The 16,304-nt window shown below is 38.4% G+C and overlaps 1 pseudogene; it reads left to right on the top strand.

Moving 5' to 3' along the window:
- Positions 1-1,329: 1,329 nt before the first annotated feature.
- The window catches only part of LOC145632850 (nuclear poly(A) polymerase 2-like), a 28,857-nt pseudogene continuing 13,882 nt past the window's right edge, over positions 1,330-16,304 (top strand).

Below are 16,304 nucleotides of genomic sequence, written 5' to 3'. Positions count from 1 at the left end.
CTTATTTCTTTTCTCTTTTGTTTTCTTTTATTTTTATTAGATTTTCTTTTTATTTCCTTTTCTTTCTTTATTTTATTTCCTTCTTTTATTTTCTCCTTTATTTTTCCTAGTTTTATTAGCTTTGTATAAATGCCTAATTTTGGGGTAATTAAAAAGGAGGAATGGAATAACTATCTATTCTTCTCTCTAATTAGTTTTAGGTTAGGTTAGGATTAGTCTTCTTTGGTAGAGAGAGAAAGTGAGGTTTTCTTCATTAATGAACTTGGATTTTGAAGAAGGAGCTTGTTCAATCCTTTGTAGACCTTCATCTTCAATTAATGAGCAATTTCTTACTCTCTCTCCTCTATTTTTATTTGTTTATTTTGATTATTATTTTAGTTGTTTGTATTGCTTGTTGATCATGTTGATTCTTGATTATTTGTTGATTAATCTTGTTATTATCATGATTAGTGAGTAATTTCCCCATTAAGGGGATGGTTGTGGTGTAGTTGGACCTTGAGCATGTTCTAGGGTTTAGAATTGATTTATTTGTGATTAAAGTCTTTATATGCTTGATATTCTTTAATCTTCTTGCAAGTGCACATTGTTGGTTGATTAAAGGTGAATCTTTGCTAACATGAAACGGAAGTTGACTTAGTTAAGGTTCATTACTATCGATTGTTATTTAATAGTACCTTCTAGTATATGGTTCTAATGTGGAAACATAGAGGCTATGTTAGGAGAAGCCAATTGACCCCGGAAGGCGGCTAGATTGGATCCTTTATTTCGATATTTGAGCATGTTTAGTTCATAATTAATTCAATTTCTATGCCTTTGTTTATGTTCAAGTGAATGCTATACCTAAACCATTTCCCTTAATGTTTTATTTCTTGTTTTAGCATTTTTAGACTTTAGTTTATTTATCCCCTATTCCGGACTAGCTTAATTGTCGATAACATTTGGTGGTGTTTACCGTTCTCTGTGGTTCGACCCCTATGCTTGCCTTATACTCGTATTAGGTTTGTTTAGGTTGTATAAATTGTATTTGATCTAGGGATAGACAATTGACGACGCGTTTATTCCCTTGTCAACAACACATATAACTCTCACCCTAGAGCAGGCAGAGTTTTCCACCCGAGGAAGAAGGTGCTGGAACTAAAGGCTCAAAAATTGAATCAAAAGTGGACTGTGGATAAGGCAGTCCAAGAAAAGGGTAGCTTTGAGGTTCGAGTTACTCGCAGCAGGTAACCAGCCTTAGAGCGAATACCGAGCCTGGATAGGGAAAAGCAAGCGCAAATCCAGGCTATTCCAATTGATTCCCCATTTTGTAGGGAGATTCTAGAGGAACCGATGGAGAAAATAAAGATGCCCAGTTGTAAGTACAATGAAACCACAACACCTAAGAACCACGTTTCGGTGTTTGAGAATGACATGGTACTGTACACCATGACAGACTCAGTTTGGTGTAAGGCATTCCTACCAACCTTGGAAGGGGTGGCGGCTGAGTGGTACAGAGCCATCTCAACAGGGTCTATTTACTCATATAATCAATTGAAGAGAATGTTAATGGAGCACTTTGTCACCCTGGTGGATCATACAAAAATGACCACCAAGTTGATGTCACTAGTGCAAGAAAAATATGAGCCCCTTAGAGAGTTCATCACCAGATTCAACAAGGAAGTAAAAGCCATCCCAAACATGAGCCAAGAGGTAGCTCTACAAGCAAAGCAGAGTGAATTGCTGCTAGGCTCACCGTTAAGAGCGTATATAGGATGAAAGAGTCTTAAAACGCTTGATGAAGCACTGGGAAAGGCACACGCGTTTATTAAAGAAGATGAGACAAATAAGGCAATGTTGAGTAGAAAAGCGCCAAGCGACCAAGTTTAGCGAGTTGATGTCACCCGGGCAGAGAACACAACCAAGGTGGATCAGCCTAGCCGAGCAGAACAAGGTCGCAGGGATGCAAAAAGAGAGGTTGGAGTGAGAAGATCAGACTAGAAACAAGGAAGTAGACTTGGGAGGTTTTACCATTACACTCCGCTCTCTCATTCGAGGTCTCATATCTTTAGCGTGAATAAAGATGATGATAATTGGCAGAGACCACCTAGAACGGTGAATAGAAACCGTAACCTAAGCAAGTGGTATGACTTCCACAAGGATCATAGACACTCAATTGATGAATTTACGCACCTCAAAGATAAAATAGAGGACTTATTCTTGAGAGGATACTTGAACCATTTCACGCAACATTCTGACTCTTCCAGGAGAGGAGAAGAGGAAAAGTCTGGCCATGACCGCAGAGGAGGTAACAAAGGTCAAGCTGAAGGCAAAGACCGTGACAACAAAACAAAGGGGAAGGTATATGTGATCAATGGTGGATAAGTTCATGGTTGAAATATGAATAGAGCACGGGCTGACTTGCGAGCAATGATCCACCAGATAAATTACAATGAGAAGCACAGGTGGCCGCTACTTGACGAGTATGGCCAAGAAGGCATAATTTAACCTCATGACGACCTTCTGGTGGTGACAATGAGAATTGCAAACTAGGAGGTAGATAAAGTACTAATAGTTGGTGAAAGCTCAGCTAACATCATATACATTAGTGCTTTCAAAGAGCAAAATCTTGATAAGAAAGACCTAAAACGGGTGAGTTATGAAGTCACCGGGTTCAATGGGTCCAGACTGATTCCTGAGTGCATGATTGAGCTCTCATTCTAAGTGGGAGAGAGGTCAAGGTAATAGACTCCCTATCACCACACAACCTGATTATGTGATGACCGCTGTAAGGAGGGTGTTCCTATCAGAGGGGATCCTTCTTCTTAGATGCCCATGGCCCTTTAAAAGCCTGGGACTTTATATTTGTTAGGGTGTATTAAGATTTTAATTCCTGACTATTTGGGGGACCTTGAATTAGAATTGACTCTATCATTACACTTTTTTATAATAAACAAGTAGGAGTCGCCAATCAGTTTTTGGAAAACTCATAAACCTCGTTCATGCCTTTCTCCCATGTAAAGTTCATGGGATAATTAGCACAAATCATAAGTTTACCCATGCCCAAAATTGTCTACATAAACCAGAAATGAGATTGGGAGCAAGGGTACTAAAATATCGTTCCCTTTAGAGGAGAATCTCTATTCTAGCCCAAGTGCGGCCTTTAGTAGCTCTTCCTTTTTCACAATTTCATCACTAAACAATATATGCAACGTGATAGCTAAAACTAAGTTGTTATTCTTTATTTAATCAAAATTCGTTAAAAGAGCAAAAATAAATTAGTTTCACCTTAGCTTAATTGATCAATCAATCAATTAATTATTCAATTTAATTTTATTTAACGCAAGATACTATGTGAAATTTATTAATCAAATATCCTTTTAAAGTGGTCAAACAACACTATTTAATTGATTAAGGATCTTTTAAACAAGAAAAGTAAATGTGATTTAACTAAGTGGTCGGGAATTTACCACTTCTCTTTGTTAGATCTCCGTTTATAACACTTATGGACTCATTCTTGTTCGGGAACCTCCACCATAGTAACAAAGATTAAGAGGGGTCAGTGTTTAGGACAAGAGGGTTTGGTAACACAAGTTCACAGTATTTTCTGCCAGAGTTTTAGGTAATTTTTTTTGTGTTTAAGCCTCGTATTAAGCCCTTATTTAAAGGGAATGGGTGCAATTAGGGTTTTAAACATTCTGCTACAGTAGGTGTTGCCCGCATTAGGTTGGGTTGCTCGTGGCATCCTAGTGCAAGTAATTTTGTTGCGATGCTATAGGCAGCGCCACAGGATGTCTTGCGGGCGACATTATGGTAAGATTCAATTTTATATTTTTATGAAGTTCTGTATCTTCCGTAAGCGCATCACTAGCAATTGCGCTGGGTGTTGCGCGTAATTGAATTAGCTGCGCGCGCCAGACCTGCACGACTCATTGAGATGCGCGCGGCTTTTTCAGCGGCAGCATAAAATTTAACCTAGGCGTTTCTAAATCTGTCATCATTGGGCCTTAAGCACGGGCTTAAGCCTAATTATGATCGCGCTTGGTTAATTAGACCTTGTTTGTATTTGTTTTTGGGTTAGGCTTGATGTTTTGTGTCTTTGCGGTTTAGCCAGTAATCCATAAGTGTTCTTCACTTAGATCTAACACAAAGAAGGTTTTATTTATCGTCATTGCACTCCTTGTCAGGAAAGGAGGCCAAAAGTAGATGTCTAAAGTTAGCCCCCACTGTGATCGAGTCTAGAATTGACGAGGATCAAAGTAGTCAAAAGAAATAAATCCGAGACTTATTCTACGAAGTTCTCAAAGAGTAGAGAATCTTTCGGAAATTTTAAGGATGTCGAAACAATCCCTGATTCGCTAAGTGTTTGAAACAAGTAGCTATTAAGGCAGAAAAATATTTTTTAGTCTTAATGCGCTAAAGAATCTAGATTGATCCTTTGCAATTGTAGAACGCTTTTACAAGTAAAGGTGTTCTGAGTGATGTCATGTCATGAGAAGAGATCGATTTAAAAAGGATTAAAAGGGGATGATGTCCTCCCAATCATGTCATCGTTTGTCTAAAGTCCCTCGATACTTCATTGAAAACTTAGCCTTATTTTAAGAATTTGAAAAGATGATAAAAAGAATGTTTCGGCTTTCTCAGGCTTTCGGCTTTCGCAGCTTTTTGGCTTTCCAAGCCTTTTGGCATTCGTAGCCTAAACGTTTTGGCTTTTGCAGCCGGAATAAAGTTATTGAAAATTTGCTAGTCAAAACACATTACTTAATGTCCACAAGATAGAAAAACATGTCTCAGGACTGGAGTCATATATACAAATCTAATGAGAAAGAACAAAATCGGCAACTCTCTCAGCAGGTTTGTTCAAAAGATGAGTACACGTATCTCAGGACTAGGGGCACGTGCCTACATAGGAGCGACATTGTCTCGTCGCTCTTTAAACAGGGGGTAGACGATACCCTAACTGTCTGGTATGCTAGTAAGCTCACTAACTACCGTATTTGCTTCCAATGAATAAGTGTCTATTCACGAATGGTTCGGTGTGCCTGTCGACTTGTGAGCTAACGCATAAAGTAAATTAATTCTCTACCTTTTAGTTCCAAGAGGTAGATCTCGTAAAGCTAGGGAAGAAGTGAAATTTTACGCAACACCTACGCAATACAATTTTATGCTGTATGATAACACATTGCATTTTTACGCTGCATGATGACGCCTTCCTTTTTGCTGTGGACGTGAAAAAAGAAGAAAAGCTGAACATTTATAACGTCAATATAGTAAAATGACAAACCTGTCTATGGGACCTTTTACTTAAAGCACCACTATGGAACGTCTTAAGACACTTTTACGAAAAAAGTTCAAAACGTATGCTTAGGGAAGGCATAAAGCACGGTGCGCATGTAGAATGATGCAAAAAACTATCAAAGAAGAAAACAAATTACAAAATGCAAAGAAATTTAGAAAGATTTTGATAATTTGTGCGCCATTAGGTCTAATAATGAGCAAAAACCGTTGAAAATAATCAAACAGATCAAAATCTGGATACTGGTCATTTTAGTGACCAGTATCCACGCATAACTCAGTGGGTCGCGCTGGCTAGGCGCGTGCATTGTTATGAGTTGCGCTGGTCTGTCATGCCCAACTATTTCAGTTGTGCGCGACATTTAAGTCAGCAAAAAGAAATCGCTGAGCACGATTTTCATTTCGTACTCTTCTTCTTCTTCCTTTTCCATTTTCATTCCTCTTTCTCTCTAAGAAACTTGGATTTTGCAATTTTCAAAGCCAAAGGAAGTAAATCTAGCCCTCAATTCACATTTTCCATAATCCAATGTAAGTTTTTTTTTTTTTTTTTTTTTTTTTTAAATTTGTTTGTTCTTGGGTGAATTTGGGCTTTTTCAAACCGTTAAACCCCAATTTTTGAATTTTGGGGTTTTGATTAAGACCATTATTTTTGAAATTGTTTGTTCCATGTTATTATGCTATGTTTAAGGGGTTTTGCAACAAATTTCATGAAAAAGGTTAAGTATTGAGCCTCGTATGAGCATTTCTTCGTTTGTGTACGTTTTTTGCACTTTTCTTCGAATTTGGTTTGATTCCTGTTATTTTGCTTGCTCGTTTTGGCTATAAGTAATTATAGTATTAGAACTAATTATATCTTCATCAGTAATGTTTGAAAATTTTGTATCCGAAAATTGGCGCGAACTGTACACTTAGCTCATTTTTGCCATGTTCGAACTTTAAGATTGTTTGGTAGACGATAATTGCATTATTGTTACTATTATTTGCCTAGGAATAGTTGATTCTTTGAGATTTTGGAACATAATCCCTTGAATGCTTAGTTGAAACTGGTATAGGTTAGCTTTTATGGGTGTTAGAAGCCGCTATATACTAAGTTTAACTACAGGTATTGTAGCTCCCAAGTATGGGTGGCATTTGATTTTTATGTTTTGCCCTTTTCGTAGCCGTTATGCTGCCAAAATGGGTCCAGAACACGTACATTAGCTTAGTTTACAAAAATAAACTAATAAAGAAACTTTATCCACACATAACATGGATTCGCCTACATTTGTAGATACCGAGGAGGTTCTAGGAGAACCCGTGCCTGATGAGGCGGTTCGCCCTCAGAAGAGGGTGACCCGTCCCCATAAGGAGGTTCGGGAGAGATGCGTCGGAGCTGATTGACGTCGCCAGGAGGATGTGATTTTGGAGGCTCCTCCGAACTGGGACCCTAGGGTCCTTAAGTGGCACCCAGACCATCACGTCTCAATCAGGGGTTGGCGCGGCATTATGAGTCCCTTGCGCCTCCGTTATTTTTTCTTTTCTTTTTTTTTTTCTTAAAAACAAGCTGTGACCATATTTTAACCCTTTTTTCTGCCCCTTTTTTTTTTAAGAGTGAGCCTAGCATGCGTCTATACAGCTTTGGTGATTAGCGAGGCCGTTTTGAGAGTTTACCCTAGGTGGTGAAGGAGATTGTGGAGCTTTTGGGGATCAGCCCCCAGCTGGCGGCTCTCTAAGATTTATCGAGTCTGCCTGCGTTGTAAGCTTTCCTTCGTTGATTGCTTGAGTTTTGGTGGGATTCCCCCAACACTTTTCACATTCCAAGGGGAGAGATGACTGTTACCCCTTAAGATTTCTCTATGATTAAATGTTTTCTATTTGAAATTAAGCCCGTATCTATGGAGGTCGTCAAGGGGTCAAACGAGAGACTGCGTGACCTCGTGGGGGATCGTCTTGCGGCGGCCCATCAGATGTATGCGTAGTCTTGTCCATAGTCGGTTCTTGCCGACGAGTTGTCGGCGGACGAGGTTTATCGGTAGTATACACTTAAGCAGCTGGCTCGGATATACATTGCTCACGATCTTTCCTTCGCTATCTTGAGTGATCGGGGAGAGTGTTTCGCTATCGGGTTTCTTATTTGCCTCATTGATTTAGGGTAGGTAGGTAACTTGAGTTAGGTGGAGGTGTCGTATGCCCGCATGCTTACAGCTATGGGCAAGGCGACCCGGGTGATGGATTCTGCAGCAGCTAATGAGGTGCCTCAAATCTCCCTCACGTGGCATGGTCGTATACTTGAGGTACATACTTATCCTTTAAATTTTCTTTTAATTTCCATTTTTTTCCTTATTATTTTTCGTTTCATATAGGTTTGGGGATATTTGTACATGCCTTTCTTATCCCCCTGGACTCTCGGGGCTGCTTGCTTTCCTACCGGCTATCGACTAGTCACGATTTAGAAGAAGCGAGCCACTTCGGTCGGCAACTTTCGCTAGAGGATCCTTTCAGCGACTTGTGCGTCGGTGAGTACTTCATCAACACATGTGCATCATTTTTTAATTTTTTTTTTATTTTTTGATGATTTTCATGTGGTTGTGTTTTGTAGATCGATCTCCGTCCTTGGAGTTTGATCGTTGGAGTCCCTGAGGCTGTCTGGTCTAACATGATGCATTGCCATTTCCAGGCCCTTTATCTGGGACTTTATGTGCTCCAGAGGACGACGTTTGGTTTTTAGGCGAGCGTTTTCTCTGGCAATCTTCATCTGAGGAGCCTGCAATTCCTGCGGATCTTCTAATCCAGATGTTGCGTCCGGACATACTGTTTACTAAGGATCGAGCTCAGGCGATTTTCGGTTATCCAGCGGAGCAGCTGGTGTTTCCTGATGCATCTTACTAGGCTTTCATCGCATCTAGGCTAACTCTATTTTTTTCGGAACCTTGACTCTTTTATTGCGTTTTCAGCGAGTCGAGCTAGTTGGTTGGGTGCCTCCTACGACGGAGGTCACATATACTGATGCTTTTTTTTTCTGTAAATCGTGAGATTCTCTCAGCAGCGGAGAAGGAGGACATACCACTTATTCTTGAGACGGTGTTAGTCGGTATGTTTATTTTATATATGTATTTGCCTTTTATATTAATTTTTTTTTTCATATACATTTGCGCGCTAACTGCCCTCGTATTTTAGAACAAGTACCGCGGGAGACCGTTTACGGCACGGTGAGGATTATGCGTGCTTTCCGAACTGTTTATCGGAGATCCCTCGTGGATTTATTATGCCGTGATCATCGAATGGTCGCAATAAATTTTTTTCTTTTTCTTTTATCAAAGTTATTACACAGTTTGTGCATTAATCTTTGTTTGGATTTTGTAGGATGTACAACAGTCGTCCGGGAGTCGCCGAGCATCCTGACTTTCCTTGTATTTTTTTGTTTTTTTAAAACAGATGTACATTTTTTTTTTGTTCTACATATGACACACATTTTGTATATATGCCATTATTATATAATTTTTTTTGTTTCCATGAATTTCATTTTTTTTCTTAAGCAAAAAATTTTCAGAGGGAGGGAAAGGGTTCCCGACTCACCCCCCTCAAAAAAATAACAAAAAAGAAACGAAGAAAAGAAGACAGGAAAAGGAAAGTGAAAAGGAAGGGGAAAGGAAAAAAGAAAGAAAGAGAAAAGGAAAATAAGAAAGAAAAAAGAAATAAAGAAAATAGAAATAAAAAATCATAAAAAAGAACACAAGAGTTAACAAAGTTAAGAGTATAATTAGTCACAAGATTGCGTCAATATTCCGTTATTATGTGATTCAAAATACGGAAATAAATCTAACCAACATGTCGCGACAGACTAGACGCTCGCAACTGGATGTGCTGCACGCGGCAAGCGTGCGCAACTCATGAGTTGCGCGCCACTGCGGGTGGACTATCATTTTAGTCGAAAAATTGCCCATTTAAGGTCTATTTAAACGTGATTTCGTGTAGGATTTTGATCATCTCTCATTCATTCGCTTAGTAGCTATACATAATTAAACTCTCTAAATTATTTCCCTCTCTCTTTTCTTACATATTGCACAATGGTAAAAACCTTTGAACAACGGTTAAAGGAATGGGCCACTTCCCTTTCAACTGAGGATAAACTAGCCTTCAAAATATACCACCTTGACCCTCTATTGATTTATATGCAACTAGTTATAAACTTTTATTTTCTCCATGCCGATGTCAATCATTGGGACTCGAACCACCATCTCTTTACTTTCAAAGGGGATGAAGTTGTCCCATTACCTGGCGAGTTTGAGGCTCTAATAGGCTTCCCTGCAAATACTCTTCCCGTGAAATATGCCCCTAACTTGTCAGATCCCAAACCTGTATTTCAAAGATTTTTTTGGTTTGAATGACAATGATATGGCTAACATTGGAAAAGCAGAAGGCGTGGATTTAGTTCAATTTTTTAAACATTTTGTCGCCCCTCATGACAACTTGACCAAACAACGTTTTAAGATTCATGGTTTATGTTATTTGTCTTGTTGTCAATTGTTTACTAAGGACAGGTAAAGAATACGGAGATTATTCCATCGTCTCCATAGTAGGGAAAATAGAGGGGTGTCATTCACCCGCTCCTTTAGCATTGGCGGAAACCGTTCTATGCTTGAATTTCCTTAGAGGAGACCCTAAGAAGAATGGTTTCACGGGAAGTCCACTCCTATTACACGTACGTTTTTATTCCACTTAATGCAGCGCAAGTTAGAAAGTTGCGTTGGCTTGACCAGCGCACTCTTCTCCGATGCGCGCGAATGGCGCGCGCAACTGATTTTGATGCGCGCGCCACCTGCTTGTGTAATGTCGCAAATTAATTTTCTTTGTTTTTTTAAAAAATTTTGGCTCATGGAGCGTTTGCAAATTGTTGATCAGCCACAAAATTTTGAGGCTAACGGAGTAAGGACATTCCCTAGACATCGAATTCACTAAAAACACAAGAGTGAAGAAGAATGGACGTCGTTTTTCTACCACGGGGTTCCTAACCTACGCTTTGTTTTTCCTTGGTGGAACATAAGTAGTATGGTTGGGAATAGTTTTAATTGTCCCTATATTAGGATTTTAGGCCTATCTAGTACTACTTATATCTTTCCTTGCAGGGTGATGAGACAATGCGGAATGAAACAAATTATCCCCCCTTAAGATTGTGATGCCCCTTAAGATGTGATCTTTAAACCCGAACAGATTCCCTGTTGGATGGAATATTGGTCAAGTCTACCTAGATGGGTAGTAAAAAAATCCTACCCATCTACAAGGCTTAGATGAATGCGGCAGACAAGGGTGAACTAAACAGTGCTTGATCACAAAATCAAGTCGTCTCAGCTGGCAATCCACCCAAACCTTTGATGCATTCGGCCACCACTACTCCTCCTAGTGGCAAAAACAAAGGAGTAAAAAGAAAATTAGACTTCTCATCTCCTAAGGCTCGTTCAAAGGAACCAAAGAGAAAGACTCCTTCTAAACCTGCGCAACAAGGGGTGAGGATTAAATAACCTTCACCAAATACTCGCAAGAAGACTCCTATAATCACTAAAGGAAAAGGAAAACAAGTTGAAAAGTCCCCAATTCCTAAATTGAAGAACAATGTTTAGGTTAAGAAGAAGAGTGAGGGGGAAAGCTCTAAGGTTGCTGAAACTACTACGTTTTTTTTTAATTTATTATTAGTTTAATTCGAATAAAGTGTAATCACTACCAGTAAAACCTTAGAGTGTTAAAAATTTGTTATTAGTTTAATTCGAATAAAGTGTAATCACTACTACGTTTTTTTTAAAATTTATTATCTAGTTCAACAATGCCTCTTGTTTTTTTTTTCTAAATTTTGAATGGAATAAAATTAGCTTTATTATATTTTTTAAATGACCGAATCATAAAGATTGCCTACGTATTCGTATTATGATATCAGGTCTTTCCATAGTTCTTTGCCATGTTTATATTATTATTTTTTTTATATTTTTATTCAACCACCTATGTAGAAATTGAATGAAAAATTAATCATAAATCAAAGCTTAATTTTAATTTTCCGAGTATATGTTATTTTTAAGAAACGCCCCCCTTTTTATCGCAAGTAAAAATCGCAATTTTATTCAAGCACAAAAATTATGGGCTCGCCGTACGTCATCAGGTGTCATGCGCAACATCTAAGGTTGCACGAGCCTGTCACGCGCAACTGAATCTATTGCGCGTGACATCCGTGTGTAACTGTTTTAGTTGCACGCCATACCTGTGCTACAAGTGTTAAATTTTTTTTTGCATTATTACCCCCCAAGTTTAAAGTTTTTTTCGTGATGTTTGAAAAAATCTTAACACTTGATTGGTTTATGTTTTATTTTTAAATTACCCCCAAAGTGTAATGAAATTTACCGTGTTTTTCGGTAAAGTGCGTAACACTTAGAATCTTTTAATTGAATGCTAAAAAAATGATTTATTTAATGAATGAACGAGTTTATACGAATTTCATATGTAATATTTTTTAAGTCGATCAATGTTTATCGATTGTCAAATTTCATCACCTCCAATATCCATTAATCTGACAGCTACTCCTGATAGAATTTCAATTACGCGGTAAGGTCCTATCCAATTAGGTTTTAATTGCGCTCTTGGACAGTTGGTGGACCCCTAACCTCTTTTAGTAAAAAGTCACCTTCTTTGATATTTCTGGGTCATACCTTTTTGTTAAAATGTCACGCAATGCGTCGTTGGTAGACTTGTACATGAAGCAAAGCTCTTAATTGGCGCTCATCGAGGAATAAAAGCTCTTCATACCTCGCTCTTACCCATTCAGCTTCCGGTAGCTTACTTTTGAATACGATGCGTAGGGATGGTATTTCTAGTTTGACTGGTTGTACTGCGTCCATTCCAAAAACTAAGGAGTATGGAGTTACTCCTATTGATGTTCGTATGGGCGTTCTATAACCCCATAGAGTGAAGTGTAGTTTGTTCGGCCAGTCTTTATAATTTTCTGCAATTTTGTTAATGTTGAATGTTATGTTTTTATTTGTCGATTCCACAGCTCCATTCATTTGAGGTCTATATGGAGATGAGTGATGGTGTTTTACTTTATAACGAGTTAAGAGGGTCTTAACTTGTTGGGGTTTGGTGAGTCCGACTCACCGCGGAAACAAACCCAAAAACAAAATCGCACTCGCAATAAATAAAACCATAAACATAATTAAATAAAATCAAAAGATTAAGATAAAATGATTACCTTTGGAGTGTGCTTCGCTCGACCGCTTGGGTTCTTACTTGAAAGCTAGCATCGAAATTACGAAGCCTCCGATGTTGATTCACCCACAATCAACAAATACCGACAAGGTCCAATGTCTTGGGGTTAGCAAAACCCGACTGATAAAACCGAGTAATTTAGTTCAAAGGCTTTCACTAAATGTGACACGTTCCAACTCTTGAGTTCAAGGGTTTTCACTTACTTGTGATCCCCTTTCCCACTCTTACTCAAGCATCATTTTCAATGCCCTTACTTAGGTATTTATAAGAAATGATGAGAGTATAATTGTCTCTTCCACCAATGTGGGATAGTGGGAGTTTCATATTTTATTTTAAAAGTAAAATAAAATTATTTAAGCAAGCTAGTAATAAATCAACAAGTGTTAACTATTAATGAGAGAGAAAGTGAGGACCACTTGGAGAGGGGGGACCAAACTTGCTCCCCACTCTCTTCCTCTCTATGTGCCACATGTCCTCTCTTTCACTAAGCTCCACTTAAACCTCCCATGCTCACGGCCCAACTACACGCACTACGGAGAAGCGGGCTGCTAATGCTTGTGGCTAGCACGCCACGCACTCCGAGTGCGGGCTGCTACTGCTCACTGCTAGCATGCCGCGCACTCCGAGTGTGGGCTGCTGTAGCTCACTGACCTTAGAGGCCGAGGCTGCTAGCAATGGTGCTCTAGTACGCACCAGCCAGCCTAGGCTCGGCTTTGTGCGTATGCTAGCCAACATGCTATAAATTATGCCTCTAGCACTCGAATTGCTCGGGGCACTCCAATGCTAGGGTATTTTGGGAATTATGTTGATTTATTATTATTTGCACGTCTCGTCTTTTATTATTTTTTACTCGACTTTCGACGCTCGGTTTCGACGCTCTAAGCTCGAATTTCCGAAGTCTAAATAAAATATTACTCGGTCGACTTATTAATTCCTTCCGAAATAATTCTTCGTTTCGGCTCGTTGATTGCTTGCGTGTGACCTGAAGGGTTCAGTCAAGATTAAGCTTTAATATTAATTATTCATTAATATTACTGATCGGAAGCGGCCTCCACCTAGGCATTCCGATCACTTAACCATACTGAATATATTAGCTTTCTAATAATTCTAAACCCAATATTAGAATAATACACTTGTTTGAAGGACACTACTCTTTCAATCTCCTACTTGTCCTTCCGGACAAGTGTGTTTTTCGTTTATAGCCCTTTTCTTATGTCGCTTAATGCCTCTTCATGAACTGTAAGGTAAGATTTATTTATCATGCTGATTACGTCTAGAAGTGTTTCTCGATTACGGGTCTAACTGTCAATAAACAGATGATTTCTAAAATCTTTCCGAGCACGGCCATGCATTTTACAGTGATGAGTGTAATTTATGGCACTCGTAGGGTAGTGTTTTGGGATGTTTTCACCTTATTTTTCATGCTTTTCTTTTATCATTTTGGTCATTTCTCCTTTAGTTTCTCTATTTCTTCTTTCTTCGTGTTTCACATCCCTTTATGGGGTTTTCTTCGTATTTCTCTTTTATATTGCTTTTTTTCTCTTCTATTTTCTCTCTTTGGTTACTTTTGTAGGTGCTTAAGGAGTTAGCTTCGCAAAGGAATCAAGAGGAGCAAAAAGAGCTAAGCAAAGGAGATTTAAGCCTCTTGGAGAAGGATTGGAGAAGGCTTGAAGAGGGCGCTCTGCAACTTATCATTGTCGGGGGCGCTGGTCCAAAGGGCAACGGGCGCGGGCGCGGGCACAAGTGAAGTGCATCAGGGTTGGTAATTTTTGGCAGGAACTCTTCGCGCCCTAGCCGTGGTCTCGCCACGGGCTCGGAGAATCTAGATAGACCGCTCCAGTTGGAGAGACTGCGACCCCCCTCTCTTCACTTGGAACAGGGCATCGTCCGACCCCTTAACCGCGGGCGCGGGTGTCGTTACTGCGAGACCGGGCTATAGTACACGCGGGCGCGGGTCTTGCCTTGATTGCCCTCGGAGTTATTTATGGGTTCCGTACCCATTTCTCCGCGCCCGCGGGGCGTTCTTGGAAAGGGCGCGACCGATCAGTTTTTCTTCTTTGTCTATAAATACTCTTGTAAATCCTTTTGAAGGAAAACTTTTTGAGAATATATCATTTCCTTAATTTTTTAGAGAGAGAAACTAGAGAAAAGTTAGAGAGTAAGTAGAGATTGTAATTCTTGGATTTTATTTGTATTTCAACATTGCTTCTTCAAACAAGTTTGTATTTCTTCTTCATACCAATGAAAGTTCTGGGATTTCTTTCATTTGAATTGACTTCAATTGCAATTTCCTTTAATGCTTGAATGTTTGGTTTTGATTTTGATTTAGTTTTGAGAATTTGTTGATTGATTGATTTCCCTTTTGATTTAGCTTGAAATGAATATGTTTGTGATTGAATTAGTTTTGTCTTTCAATTTCACCATGATTAGTTAGTAGATTAGTTGCTAGGGAGAAGGGGAAGCATGCTTGATTGATGATTTTTTCTAATTGATGATCATATATTGTTTGCATTTTTGCAATTAAATTGGTTGATATAGTTGTGCATGTGATTAATTAGACTAGGAGTGCTCAACCAAAAAGATTAATCTAGATTGCATTGCAAATTTCAATGACATGAACCCTTGATTTGAGAATTGCTTTAATTGATTGAATTTGATTGTGATTCTCCTTGTTAGCCCTTCATAATGAACCCTAGCTTGGTTTATAAGAGATAACCTTTGAATTCCTTTGATTGCAACTATTGTTTGTCCCTTGCAATTTTTGAATCAATTGAGTGAATCTATCAATTAGCATAATCGTTGAGCTTGCATGTGGAACCTATATCCCTAGTGTTTAGCATTATTGATTGAATTCTTTGAATTGTCTTGATTCTTGATATCCTAGTTACCAACCTCAACCATTGATACTCTTCGATTTATCTTGACAATAAACTATAGCATAGTTCCTATTCATTCCTTTGGGTTCGACCCTTGACTTACCGCATACTTGTATAAGGTTTGTTAAGGTTCTCGAGGTAACAATAACAATCAAGGTTATAGTGGCCAAAATCAAAACCAAAATTATGGTAATCAAAACCAAGGTTATGGATATCATAATCAAGGTGGTTGTAACCATAATCAAGGTTATGGTCAAAATCTAAATAGGGGTAATTGGTACAATCAAGGGAGAGGCTATTTTAAAAATAATGCCTAAAGAGGCCCTTGATGAGGGACATTTATGTCACTCCTAAGGAGTAGTTTTAGAGTCCCTTCCGTGTTTATTTTATCTTATTTTCCCTTTCTTTCTCTTGTTTTCTCTTTAATAAAGTTTCTTGTTTATTTGGTAATTTTGGAGCGTTTTAGTTTATTTTCTTTATTTTATTAGCTTTAGTTTATTTTCGTATTTTATTTTACTTTATTTGCTTGTATAGTTTTTGTTTTATTTTTATTAGTTTAGTTTTATGTCTCTTATTTTCTATTTTATTTTATTTATTTCTATTTTATTTATTTTATTTTATTTGTCGTGGTTTTGTTTTATTTCGTCCTTTGTTTATTTTCAATTTCTATGCCTTTGTTTTATTTTATTTCGTCCTTTGTTTATTTTATTTATTTTATTTTATTTGTCGGAATATTGTGTGTTTGTGTTGAATAAGCTTGGGGGAGTGGCATTAGTGGTATTTTTGCTTGATATTTAGTGAATTCTTGAGTTATTTTTGAGTGTCGGCCGCACTTTTTGCTTAACTTAGGAATTATCACCAAATTTTAAATTTTTACCCCGCCTTAACCCTTAGCCTTACGTTACAATCAATAAAAAGACCCTTAGACTC

Source organism: Chenopodium album, chromosome 5, assembly GCF_948465745.1.
Source record: "Chenopodium album chromosome 5, dcCheAlbu1.1, whole genome shotgun sequence".
Taxonomy (NCBI): Eukaryota; Viridiplantae; Streptophyta; class Magnoliopsida; order Caryophyllales; family Amaranthaceae; genus Chenopodium; species Chenopodium album.
The sequence above is the reverse complement of the archived record's forward strand: the minus strand, read 5'-3'. Positions and strand labels throughout refer to the sequence as shown.